The 13,061-nt window shown below is 42.7% G+C and overlaps 1 long non-coding RNA gene across 1 annotated transcript; it reads right to left on the bottom strand.

Annotated features, from left to right (window-relative positions):
• Positions 1 to 311: 311 nt before the first annotated feature.
• On the bottom strand, positions 312 to 1,687 carry LOC139084952 (uncharacterized). Its single transcript, XR_011542893.1, has 2 exons — positions 1,304 to 1,687; positions 312 to 590 (listed from the first exon to the last, which is right to left on the bottom strand). It is a non-coding gene; the product is annotated as an uncharacterized lncRNA (long non-coding RNA).
• Between the last annotated feature and the right edge of the window lie 11,374 nt (positions 1,688 to 13,061).

Below are 13,061 nucleotides of genomic sequence, written 5' to 3'. Positions count from 1 at the left end.
CTACTATATTGATACTTTTGTTTCCCTTTTTGTACTAAACCTATGCACACTTTTGTACATTATCAGTGATTTAACATCATGAGCCAAATTCACTGCATAGCGGTGACCTCGACCTGTGGTTGAAGACGTGCTTCCTGCCCCGGTGGAGGCAGGGGCTGTACAGCGGAAGGGCTGGGCGGGAGGTGGGTGGCTCAGAGGGCTCCTTGTCACAAACTTCCAGAGCGACAGCCCGGCACTTGGCAGATTAAACCTGGTTCTTACACATTCAGTCAAAATCAATTAAAAATGACTTGATCTGAGAAACCAGAAAGTACCCAAAAATGATGAGCAATTTTACTTAGGTTTAGGTTTAGATTGTGCAGATGTAGGTGGACCAGCAGAAAAGCCACTGCCAAGATCAAACGGAGAAAGTCAAGCAAGCCCTGAAGCTCCAGTTGCATCAGTTGTTCAGGAAGCACAGGAACTAAACTCTTAGTAAATGAAATTGACGGTCTTCACAATGGAATCAATGTCTGGATGCAACAACAAATCAAAGACCGGTGCAGGGCTGAAATTCCACACCAGACCCACGGGAGAACCCCTGGACCTTCCTGCGGAAAACAGGCTCAATCAGAACATTGTCTTTCCTGTTGCAATGCATAGCATTTTCATAGAGATCAAGTGATCACATGTACTGGGGATAAAAGAGCCTTCAAATGAAAATCGCATAAAAATTCACAGAAAACAGACAAAATTATGCATTTCGTATTTTGAGGGCTTGTGAAGTTAATAGATATATATTCATGGATCAGGTACATTCTAAAGTAGTTCTAAAACGCATTCTAGATTTCATATTTTGAGAAATTACAGAATTATGCTGATAGGACCATAAGCATTGTGTGATGGAGCAATAAGAATAGGAAACAATTAGAAACCCAGTCTACATTTCACAGTACCACGCATTCCTGGTAATTTTCTTTAAGAAAACAAAGCAGCCTTTTGGGCTGCTCAAACATGGTTTCCAAAAGGAGCGGGGTTGTTTCTAAAGGGGTCCCTTCTAGAACCTCCATCTGAGGGGACGCCTGGTGAATTTGCTAATGGACATTGCTCATATAGGTTCCTGCAGATGCTGCTTCAAGTTGCACCTGGGCGTGTCCCAGTGGGGGTCAAGGGCACTGTCCACCAGACCGCCAGGACCACCCTCACGTCAGACAACAGGCTCAAGTTTGGGGTGCCCAGTGTTGTCTCACTCAGACCAGCTGGCCACACATTTGGAGGTTTCCATAGATTCCCTCAGGTGTGATACCCCTCCAGAATGACTCACAGAGCTGAGGAATAAGTCCGTTTTCCTGAGGTATTCATGCAATTACAGCATCATTGTAGCAACAGGATGCAAATCAGGACCGGCCAAAGGGAGGCACGCATGGGGCAGGATCCGGGACTAGGCGGGTCCCACACATGAAGGTTTCCTCATCCTCAGGGACCAGTCACCCTCCGAGCATCATGCGTGGCCATGTGCTCAGTGTTGCCAACCCAGGAAGCTGGCCCCAGCAGCTGGCCAGAGTTTTTATTGGGTTTTCAGTAGGTAGCCATGACTGACTGAATTATTTTCTGCTTGTGTGATCCCCTCTCCAGCCCTTTCCCTCGCTAGAGGGGGGCAGCTGGACCAAAGCCCCACCCCCAATCCTGTAGTTTGTCTTTCTAGCATGACCAGCCCCAGGTGGGTCACCTCATTAGCATAAACCCAGGTGTGGTCCCGGGGCGGCTATGAATCACAAAGAGCCCCATCACCCAGGAAATTCCAAGGGCTTAGGGGTTACCTGCCAGGAGCCAGGGCAAAGGCCAGACCTCTCTCTGTGTAAAGTTAATTCACAACAATTGCTCTACTTGGATTGAAGCTGAGACCAGGCAATAGATCTGAAGAGGAGCTTTCACTGGAACTGGTCACTTGTCAAAGTGGGCACCTGCTACAAGTGGACTGTGTAGAAATGCTTCATCCACACTCGAGCCCCCACCAAATTTAAGAGAAGTGACAACGGGGAGAAGTACGGGGTCTCTGCATCAGCTGATGAAAGATTGCCCCCTGCAAACAGCAGAGGTTATTCTACCCAGCCGCTCAGATGTCTTGGGGCACAGCCTGACTCCCGAGGTGGGCTGACCATCCAAATCGGTAGCAAAACTCTGCCCAACAAGGAACAACCAGCTATCCCAGAGCTTTGAAAAATCTCTCTGTTCCCAAGTCACCTTGAGAGTTTGACGAAGTTTTATTCCAAATGCCTGGCAAACTGAAACACCACCCACGCTCAAGCGTTGCTAACATATCCTGCACCTTTGATTAAAGAGTTCATAATACGCTAATGATGAAAGAAAGACCTCATTTGATATTTGTTGAAAATTTTTTTATATTAAATTTTTGTACTAATTATATATTTTTCTAAAACAATCACACCAGCCTTTTAATCCATCCTTGCCTCCCATTTTTATATCCTTTTCACATAATTTTAATATCCCCTTTCTGACCACGGTCCTTAAATATCTAGGCTTGGCTCTTTATGCTGCACTTGGGCGTCCCACCTCCGACGGCCACTCTAGTCTCAGAGAACAGCAGAACCTGGCAAGTTTCATCAAATATCTTTCCGTGGCAAGACAGTTTAGGTATGTTGAAGACATTTGCCATCTTTGGAAAGAGTTTATTCATCTGGGGGTTTTATTGCATTATGTTATCTGGACTTTGGAATGATGATGACGTATAAATGCAAAACGACTCTCTCATTTGTAGATCCACACATTTACATACTCTATAGAAACGCGGAACGCTCGGCCTCTCTATAATAATGTGAGTTAACCAAATATGTAATAAATACAGTATGAGTGAAGAATATATTAAGGATTTGGGGTGATATGATAGTATCAGCAGAGGTTCACATAATCTTTATCCCAATCGTGCACTGATATATCCAAAAAGACATATAAATAAAAGAGCATCTAAGTCAGGACCAACAATGACGCCCCCACAAAGGTCCCTGTTCCACACCAGTCACTGAGTGGACAGCCTCTCCCTGGGTTGGGCTGAGAAGCCCCCTGATTGCCAAAGAATTATCTTGAGACTCGTGTGGGGGCCAGGGTGAGGCAATGGCAGCACTTGCCTCAGGCACAAGATCTAAGGGCGCTCCAAAGAATTCAGACATAAAAATAAGTTATATTTTGATGCAATTAAAAAAAAATCAAAACTTATGCAAAAAAATCAATGATAAAACCTATCGACATTACAAATAGAGCCAGAACTGGTAGTTTAGTGGTTAGGACTCGATGTTCTCGCCACCACAGCTGGTGTTTGTTTCCAGTCAGGGAACGACACCCCCCATCTGTCGGTTGTCAGACTGTGGTGGCTGCCTGTTGCTGTCATGCTGAGAGCTCTGTCACCAGGATTTCAAACACCAGCAGGGTCCCCCATGGGGCACAGTTGTCAGTGGAGCTTCCAGACTGGACAGACTAGGAAGAAGGACCTGGCCACCCACTTCTGAAAAAATTCGCCCTGAAGATCCTGTGAATGTCAGGAGTGCTTTGTCTGACATGGTGCTGCAACGTGAGAGGATGGCGCAGAAAGACCGGCAGCCTTCTGCTCTGCTGTCCACAGGGTCCTAGGAGTCGGAATCCACTTGATGGTACTAACGACAACAAATAACGATAGGATCAGTTGCACAGTCCTGCAGAGCTATATTGGCTAAAGAAAAAGTCAGTAACACACATCATGCCTTTTAATTTTTTTAAAGGTATTCTTTTGGTGAGGAAGATTGGTCCTTAGCTAATATCTGTTGCCAATCTTCCTCTTTTTTTTTTCTCCCCAAAACCCCAGTACATAGTCGTATATCCTAGTTGTAGGTCATTCTAGTTCCACTACATGGGACACCCCAACAGCATGGCTTGAGGAGTGGTGTGTAGGTCTGCACGTAGGATTTGAACTAGAGAACTCCGGGCCGTGGAAGTGGAGCTCCCAAAAGTAACCACTTGGCCACATGCCCAGCCCCTCATCATGCCTTTTCATATTTTGTTGATGGATTTTACACTAATTTTTAGTTATTAAAAAATATTGCATTAAATTTTTATTTAGTTTGCTGAGATTTCTGATGTTCCCTTAAATGCTGCACTGGAGGTGTGTGCCTCCCTTCCACACTCTCCATGCCCTGGCTCTGTTGGAAAGAGAACAACAGGATCAAAAGCAATGGCTGCCTCCTAACTCAGAGTTACTAAATCTGCTCCCAACACAGAGACAGATGATGAGGGTGTGTTGAGGTTTCTATCCTAGAGTCGTTTATTCAGGGGTGTTTACTGAGCACCTGCTGTGAGCTAAGTCATGTTCCAAACCACCTCAGGGAGTTTAGAGTCTGGTAGAAGATGAAGACAACAGAGTTTTACAACACAGCCGAATCAGGGCAGCAGATGGGGGAAGCTCTGGTTTAAGAGGACAGCGGGACCCCACGTGATTTCTTTTGCTGCCTCCACAGAAAAGGCTGAGATTTGAAGGCTGGAGGAATATGTGGTGGGTGATGGGCGTGTAGGAAGAAGGAGGGGAGAGCCGCGATCTTGCAGAAGACTGGGGTTGAGAACCAACTGGATCATTGACAGATGTGGCCCAGGACCGACTGTGGCCACATGTGAAGGGTCGGCAACTCACCTTGTTTTTGTCTCTGAGAACTGAGCACTGGAAACAATCCATGATGTGGAGGCACCCAACTGGGCACCAACATCATATGAACTGATACAATACATGAGCTTAATATATCAAAGAAATTTTGAAAGAAGTACACAATGGAGGTGGGCAAGTTAGCCCCAATGCATATTTGAGCAGAAAGACTTGAATAAATAAAATAAGGAGGAGCTGGGATAACAGCACACAGATTGATTGATAAAGCAGTGGAGATGACCCGGAAGAGAAAGCTGCAAGGATCAGGTAGTGCAGTCTTACGTAAATTCAGGAGCCCAACATTTATTTGGAATGTAGTTGTTGTCAGCCTCTTCCTGTCTCTCTTCAAGTGTTTCTAGGAATAGCTGAAAGTTGTACAATCATTCTTTCCATGATGTTCTTCAAAGAGACATATAATCTGCATTTAGAACTAGCATAAAACCAATATCCTACTGCTGAAGAGGTGGGGTGTCTCCAGGGCACCCTTTGTGGGTCACAACTCCTGTCCCCCTCAGCCTTCAGCCCATCTGTGGTCAGGACAAGACCCCATGACATGTTGTATGTAATATTATAATCATGTTAAGAATCCACGAAAAGACATACACCAGCATGTCTATAGCAGTTGTGTTTGGGCTGTGGGACTGAAAACATTTTTTTAAGGTTTCTGTTTTTCTACAATTTTCTAATTTTTCTTTAATCCTCAAGTATTACTGACTTAATAAAACGCATTTCTCATAGTTATAGAATAAAAACTCATATTGATGTAGTCTATTATGACACTAAGTAAAAAACTCTTCTCTCTTCTTTCCCTACTCTTTCTAGTTTGCCCTCTTTTGTGTCAGATATTCGTTTCCACTTCCCATTGCTCTTATTCCTTCCTTTCAGTATCTCTATTTCATTCTCCATGTTTCATCATTGAATCCTCTTTTGGTCACCCCGTAAGTCGTATGTCTCTTAGATCTTTTCCTCTAAGTTTCCCTCTTGGGGAGCATGATAACGAAGGCTGGAACATGGGGTAAAGAAGGTTTGGAAAGGTAGAGTTATATTAAGAATCAGAATGAAGAAAGCTAGGTGGAAAAAGGAGGGCTGCCAAGTCAGCAAGGCTATAGTCCCTAGTTATTCACTCCAATGCTAACCTAGAAGGTCCTCTGAAGGTATTTACTAGATGTGGTCAGCATCTTCAATCAGTGAACTTTAAGTAAAGGAGGTTACCCTTGATAATGTGGTGGGACTCACCCAATCAGTTGAATTCCTTAAGGGCAAAGACTGAGGTTTTCTGGAGAAGAAGGAATCTTTTCAAGACTGCGGTGTTGACTCCTCTGTGAGTTTTCAGCTGGGTGGCCTGCCCTACAGATTCTGAATTGCCTGGCCCCCACAATCATGTAAGCCAATTCCTTATATATATATATATATATATATACCCTTATGTATGTATATTCCATATACATATGAAGTATAATATACAATATATAATATGTTAATATATAAAATATACTTTTAAATATATTTCATATATATAGTCTAGAGAAGCATAACCAATAGAAGACTAGATACACAATTGATATATATATATGTATGTACATATAGATAGATAGATAGATAGATAGATGGATAGCTAGATAAATAGATACAGAGGAACTCATATCCCCCAGACTACTTAGAGGGTAACTTAAGACCTTTGCTTGAAACTGGGGTGCTGTTGCAAAAATACCTAACAATGTGGACGTGGCTTTGGAATTGGACGGTGGGGGCAGGCTGGAAGAAAGTTGGGAGCAAAACGGAAGAAGCTTAAACACATTGGGAATGCTGTTAGTAGAAACGTGAACTTTTAGCTTGTGGCCAACAAGGATCCACAGATTGATTGCAGAAATCTAGACTGGAGGTTGCTGTCTGTGAGGGCTCAGAAGGAAGTGAGCAGCAGGTTATTGCAAAATGGAGGAAGGGAAATCCTGGTCATATAGGGGCCGAAAGCTTAGTGGAATTGTGTCCTGCAGTTAGGTGGCAAGTGGAACTTGTGAACTATGAAATTGTGCATTTAGCTGAAGAGATTTCAAACAAAGTGTTGAGGGTGCAGCATGGTTTCTCCTCGCTGCTTATAGTAAAATGCAAGGAGAAGAAGATAAATTGAGGAAAGGACTATTAAATAAAAGGAACTAAGTCTTGATGATTTGGGAAATTCTCAGCCTATCCAAATTGCAAAATACACTAAAATGATGAGATTCCTCAACAGCAAAGTGTGCTCCTGAGGGAAAGCTGAGGGTGTGGCTGCATGTAGTCTCTCACTCACACCTCAAGATGGTCAAAGGCAGAGGAGTCAGTCACAGGGAAGGCTCATAGAGATCCCTTCAATCAAACCAGAGAACATCTAGAAAGCTTAAGGCTTTGTCCCACAGCTGTCTCAGCTAAAGCCAAAAATAGAGATGGAGTTATGTGAGAAAATCCTTGGATGAGCCTCTTGTCTAAGAGATTGAGTCTCTGTGACATATATGGGTGATCCACAAGCTTCCTGAGAATTTTATATTAGCAAAAACACTGCCAGCTTTGTCCAAAAGGAACAGAGAGAGTACAAAATGAAAGTAGGCTCTCAGATCCCCAAAATTCAGCAGGTAGGAAACAGACTCATAAAACTACGAAGCAGAAAATAAGTGCTATGTTTCATGAGGAAAGAAAAAATGATTCAGAAGGCAGAGCCATGAACCATAGAGGACTGATCCCAGACCCTGGAGCTGATGAGTTTCCCCACTTTGAAATTGCTTAGGAGCAGTGACTCCATTTTGTCCCCTTCATTTCTCCCTTTTGAACCAAAACGTCTATATAATCAGTACCAATGTCCACCGTACCGTTGTATTTTGAGAGCAGATAACTTGTTTTCTAGTTTCACAGGCCCACAGCTGGGGAGGAATTTTGCCCCAAGTTGGATTATACCCGGATTCTCACCCATACCTGATTTAGATTATGGTTAATGGAAAACTAATATAATATTTTAGGAAAAGATAATAAAACATATGATCAAGAACTACCATTTTTATTCAACAGACATTCAACAGACTTTCTTGTGTGCTTATTTATTCAAAGCATTGTACTTAAATACACAGCTATGTTATTTATTTATAGGTAGGAGTTACCATGATGACTTTTAAAGACCAATATAAATGCAAATCCAACACGGCAATCTATACGAAGTTTCATTTTCTTTTTAGAATAAAAATGAGGATCATGATAATTCTTCCCATAAAAGATTATGTCATAACCCCACATTTTACTAAAGTTACTCTTATCACCAATTAGCAGAAAGTCATTTACACATAAATTTTAGACTAGTATAGTCTCATAGGAGCTTTGGGAGGTAAATGAATCAATCAATATTATCCCATTTCATAGAAAAGAAAATACTCAGAGGAGAGAAAAGCCTGTCTAAGGAAACATTGCAAGTCAGTGACTGGCTTGGGAGAAGAACACAAGTTTGCTGAGTTTGAGTTCTTGCCTTGTGGATCGGCTACTGCCAAATTCTTCTCTCATGACCTTGAATGACATTGTGACTGGTCCCCACTCTCGAGGGAATTGGTGCCAATACGTTAGAAATCTTTCATTATACACAACATCTCCATTAGGTACTGAAACAGTAGAACTCTAGAGTTATTATATTATACTGTACCCACAAATGGCATAATTACAAACCAATGCCTAATTTGAGAATTCCAGAGAGATCAAAGAGGTCAAATGTTTAATTGAAATGGAATATTTAAACTAAATTGCTAGTGCACTACTTCAATATTATTGAAGTACTAATAAATACATTAAAAGACAGTTAGCAAATGTACTTCCTGCTGAAGAACGATCATCCCCAGAATAACATTAGCTCGTTTTGTAATATACAGAGAATGCTGTTTCAAGCTAATTAAATGCCATGCATTTTTGATAGCACTTAACAATATGTGGTTAATTATTATTATGCAGGGTTTGTTCTATAGCATTAATTATGATGAACTCATTTGGCTTTTATAAGAATAGGAAATGTGTTGGTTTGGGGAGGTACAGTGTTTATGGTGTGTTTCATTGTAATTTAGATTTAAATTAATAAACTTTGGAACTTTATGTGAAAAACAAAGAGTTTTCTAAATAGATTCCAGCAAGAATCTTTGTAGATTTGACATCTTTATAAAGCCAAGTTTATTCTACATTAAAAAGCATCATTTTTATGCAAATCACTGTGACAAATGCAAAAATGAATTGGTTATATGACCTGGACTCATGGATCCTGATCCCAGGGTAATTTGAAGTATTTCTGATTCCTTAAACTATGACCCATGAATTATTTACCCCCTCCCTCTCCTTGGCTCCTCTCTCTTGGAGCCCACTCAGAGCTTCCTCCCCAACAGGGTGGTTCTCCCACCTGGGTCTCTCTCCAATTCCTTAACCAAGTGTTAGAACACACGTGTCAGGACCCAGCCCCACACATCCCTACTCAGGGGTCTGCGGCGTGGTTGGGACATTGTACTTTTAAGGGCGGCCCAGTGCCGGGGGGCTGGGGGCAGGGCTGGGAGAGACTGCAAATGCATACAAAGTCTCTTTTTGAGGTGATGAGGATGTCCTCAAATTAGGTTGAGAGGGTGATGGCATGCCTCTGTAAATTTACTAAAATTCATTGAATTTCACTCATAAAATGAGCACATGCATTGTGGTGAATAACCCCTCCACACAGGGAGTAAAAGAAGAATCGACAGAGAAGCCTTCCCCCCAGCGTGTGCCCCCTTCCCAGGCTCTGGGGTCCACACAGCCCTTCACCCCTAACGGGGCACAGAGGGCCACCTCAGCCACAGGACCGCTGAGATGTGAGCTCACGGGGCCCTGGGGGGCGCATTGTGCTGTGAACTGGCTGCAGGTGGAGAGCCAAGCAATCGTACCCAGTCCTTGTCTGCGTGTCTTTCTATAAGATGTGTTTTGTTCCTACAGTACATACATGTAATTAAGGGTTAATCCTTTCCAGCAACGCGCAATGTAATAAACTTTTCATCCAAGCTCAGCTTAGACATTGAGCATCTCTAAGATGTGCTGGATTGAGGCAAGCTAGTTGGTTCTGCAGAGTCAGTGTGAACGGACGGCCAGGGTAAGGTTGCGTTTGACATCTCTGCAGGGCAAGCCACCTTGTTTTGAGGGACGTGTCTCCAGTAGCCTGTAGAGTGCATGGTGCCCTCCTCGTTTAGTTGTTGGGGCATCCTGCCGGCATCACATTTTCACTGCAGCTTAGGAAAAGTCACCTGGTCGCACCTCTAGTCTGAGGTTTAGGGGGCCACAAGGCAGCGCTAAGGGAAAAGAGGCTTTTATGGAAAAACTAGGGTGCTTAAGGTTCCAGGGGTCATTTTTGAATGTCATAACTAGTAAGATGACTTTAATAAAGTATGCTGTAGAAACTGTTCTATATGGTCATATTACAGGAGGGTATTTCAGTAGAGTAAAGATTTGTTTTAAATTAAAAAAAAGTAACGTGATATCTTCTGCAGACTTTTGTTTTAGGCTGTCACAGCTGTCTCAGAGTGGACGTCTCTGTGATAACTGTGTTTCGATAAAAGCAGGACAATGAGACAGAGCAAGGAGCCGGGCTGGCTGGGCGGGTTCCCACCATCTTGGCTGTCCTGAGCCTGGAGATCCCACCCCGGGAGGGAGGCAGGTGTCACGCGAGAAGCAGGTCCACAAGATTATTCTAGTCTCAGAATAGCAGTGCTGATGCCACTTGGGTCCTGTATTTTCATTGTCTCTTTCACAGCTCTTGCCACTTGCTCTTCATATCCCTCTCTGAGAATTTCCGGGCAGGTTCTGCTCGCTCTGTTTTACTGATTTAGTGCAAAGACCAGGTGTGTCATTTGGTGACAGGTGGCAGCATTAGGCTAACGGAACATGCACAGAGCAGAGCCAGACACAGAGTGGAGATGCCTGGTGGGGCTGACACAGGGTGCCCCCTCACCTGCAGAACAAATGGAAAGGACACACCTCGAGACCTTTTCGGTTCTGGGGTCTGACTCTTTACACAGCCTTACTTGCCAAGGTTAAGCTCTCAGAAATCTTATTTCTTATTTCTCTATTTTATGTATTTCTGCGTTATATTAAGGAAGATTAAATGAAGGCAGAAAAGGAAGGTAACACAATGGGGAGAGGAGGGCGGTTGCACGTGCCGTTCAGTAGAGTGAAAATCACTGGGTTTGGGTCTAACCACCTGGATTCACCCCGATCGCACCAGGTACCGATCCTGCGACCCTGCAAAGTCACTTAACCTCTCTGAGTTCAAGCTTCCACGCCTGGGAAGTGGGGTTAATTATTGCCTGAGTTTTCATGAAGATCAAACGTGGGAAGGTGTACGATGCTTGGCAAATGCTCAATAGGCAAAGAGGGAGCATGGGGTGGGAGGGAGGAGATTTTATGAGCCCTGGGTGCCAGGCGCCCTGCGGGTGCTATAGGTGCGAGGCTCCGTTAATTCTATTTCCTCTGTTCCTCAGAGTGCGTGCTATGAGAACAACAATACATCCTGGCTGACTTGGTTAACATAACAATGAGGCCAGGGTTCTTCTTGCTGCATAAATTGTTTTTGCTTCACGGTAAGTTCCCATGTTCAGGCAGCGGTACTGCAGTTAAATGGGAGGAACGTTAAAACAACTTATGTGAATGTAGACTGCTGCCGGATGGCTCAGGGACATCATGGAAGTTCTTTTCCTGTGCCCCGTATGGTTAGGAGAAATTAACACTGTTAGTCAGCAGCGCAGGTACACAGCACTGTGCAGCATAAAGCAACATCAGCTGGGAAACCGCAGTCGTTCTATAGTCTGACACAGTGGGACATTTCCATTCATTGATAAGTTTTTAAAATAAACAGAAGAATCAGGTTTTTACTGTCTGATAATGTGTTGTTGTTCCTAAAATTCAGGTTTACTTCTAAACTATTAATAGTTAACTCAGACTGCAGCTAATTACCAGCAGAGCAAGGGAGAAAAAACCTAATTTAGACTAGAATGTTAGTGTTCCTAAACACATTCGTAGAACAAAGATGTTTATGGCAAACATTATATGAAATGCTCTTCTTGTCTCTGTCTGCTATACGGATGTTAACTGAGAAAGAGAACAAAGTGCAAATATTTTAAAAAATATTTAAAATTATAATGACCATAGATAATGTAATTTTACACCACACCTAGAATGGCAATTAGAATATATTCTTTTCAAATGTTTTTTAAAAATCACGCGAGTTACACTGTAATTTTTTCATAGAGTGACGGTGATATCAGATATTAATTAAAATAAAGTTGCAAATACTGGTTGAGACTTGAGGTTTCCGTTTGAGATCTAAGTGTGGGCAGGACTAAAGCTCAAAAGGCTTTGTTGATGACTTTCTGAGTGAGGATTCCTTCTGTTCCTTTACTCTCTCTCAGGATACACGGGCCCAAAGCAACGTTGTTTTTGCAGCCTGAAAACATGCAAATGCACATTTAGAAATTGATCAATGTATTTATCAGATTTAAGTAAAACTTGCTGATACACATAAACTATTTCATACTCTTTGTCTTTTAAGTAAAAAGCACAGACTGTCACAGAGCTGTTTATATATTTTTTTGTTTTTATTGCTTTGAAACAGTAATTCACATTACCTCTGGATGGGCTAGAGGCCTTGACCTCATGAAAAAGACTGTGAAGAGGGATTGTGGAAACCTTCCTTCCAAGTCACTGGAGTTTGGCCCTCAGCAGCACTGTGAAAGGTGCCCACATTTACGTGCTGCTTGTTATTAAGGAAGAAGTAGGTGAGGTTGTGTGCAAGTCCACGGTCGATGTCCGGGGCTTCAGGTGAGGGATGTGCAAGATTCCGCTGTAATGGAATGAGCTGTTGATTTCAGTCCAGGCCGGTCCCCCATGAGCCAGTTCCAAGGGCACGCTGCCCCCACAACACACGTCCACGCAATTCATCCGTGTGGTACGTGTTCTTCAGCAGTTTCTCAAATAACACAAAGGGTGTGTAGGAAATTATTTATAATTCCCTCTGATACTGCAGTTTAACTAATTAAATATTGAAAACCAGTCTTTCCATTGCTTTAGTTTTCTCATGGATAAAATGAGAATGTCTCTAGACTGTAAGAGAGGGGTGAGACTCATATAAATTAATATATGAAAACACTTAAATAATGTATGACTTTACTAAATATTGTATAGATATTAGTCATCTTTGTCACCAGAAATGTCATCATCTAGATGGAGTATAGCTCAGAAAATAGGTACTGCCATCTGAGTACTACCCTGATAGAAATTTGCCTTTATTCCCTCAAAATGTTAGTTGAAGTTTATTGCATTTTTTCCATCATTAATTTCTTTGGAGTTCCCAGGAAATACCCAATAAAAAGCGAGTTGTTTTTGGAGACTC

The sequence above is a fragment of the Equus przewalskii genome, chromosome 7 (genome assembly GCF_037783145.1).
Source record: "Equus przewalskii isolate Varuska chromosome 7, EquPr2, whole genome shotgun sequence".
Classification (NCBI taxonomy): Eukaryota; Metazoa; Chordata; class Mammalia; order Perissodactyla; family Equidae; genus Equus; species Equus przewalskii.
Note: the sequence above shows the minus strand (reverse complement) of the source record. Positions and strands in the feature narration are given on the sequence as shown.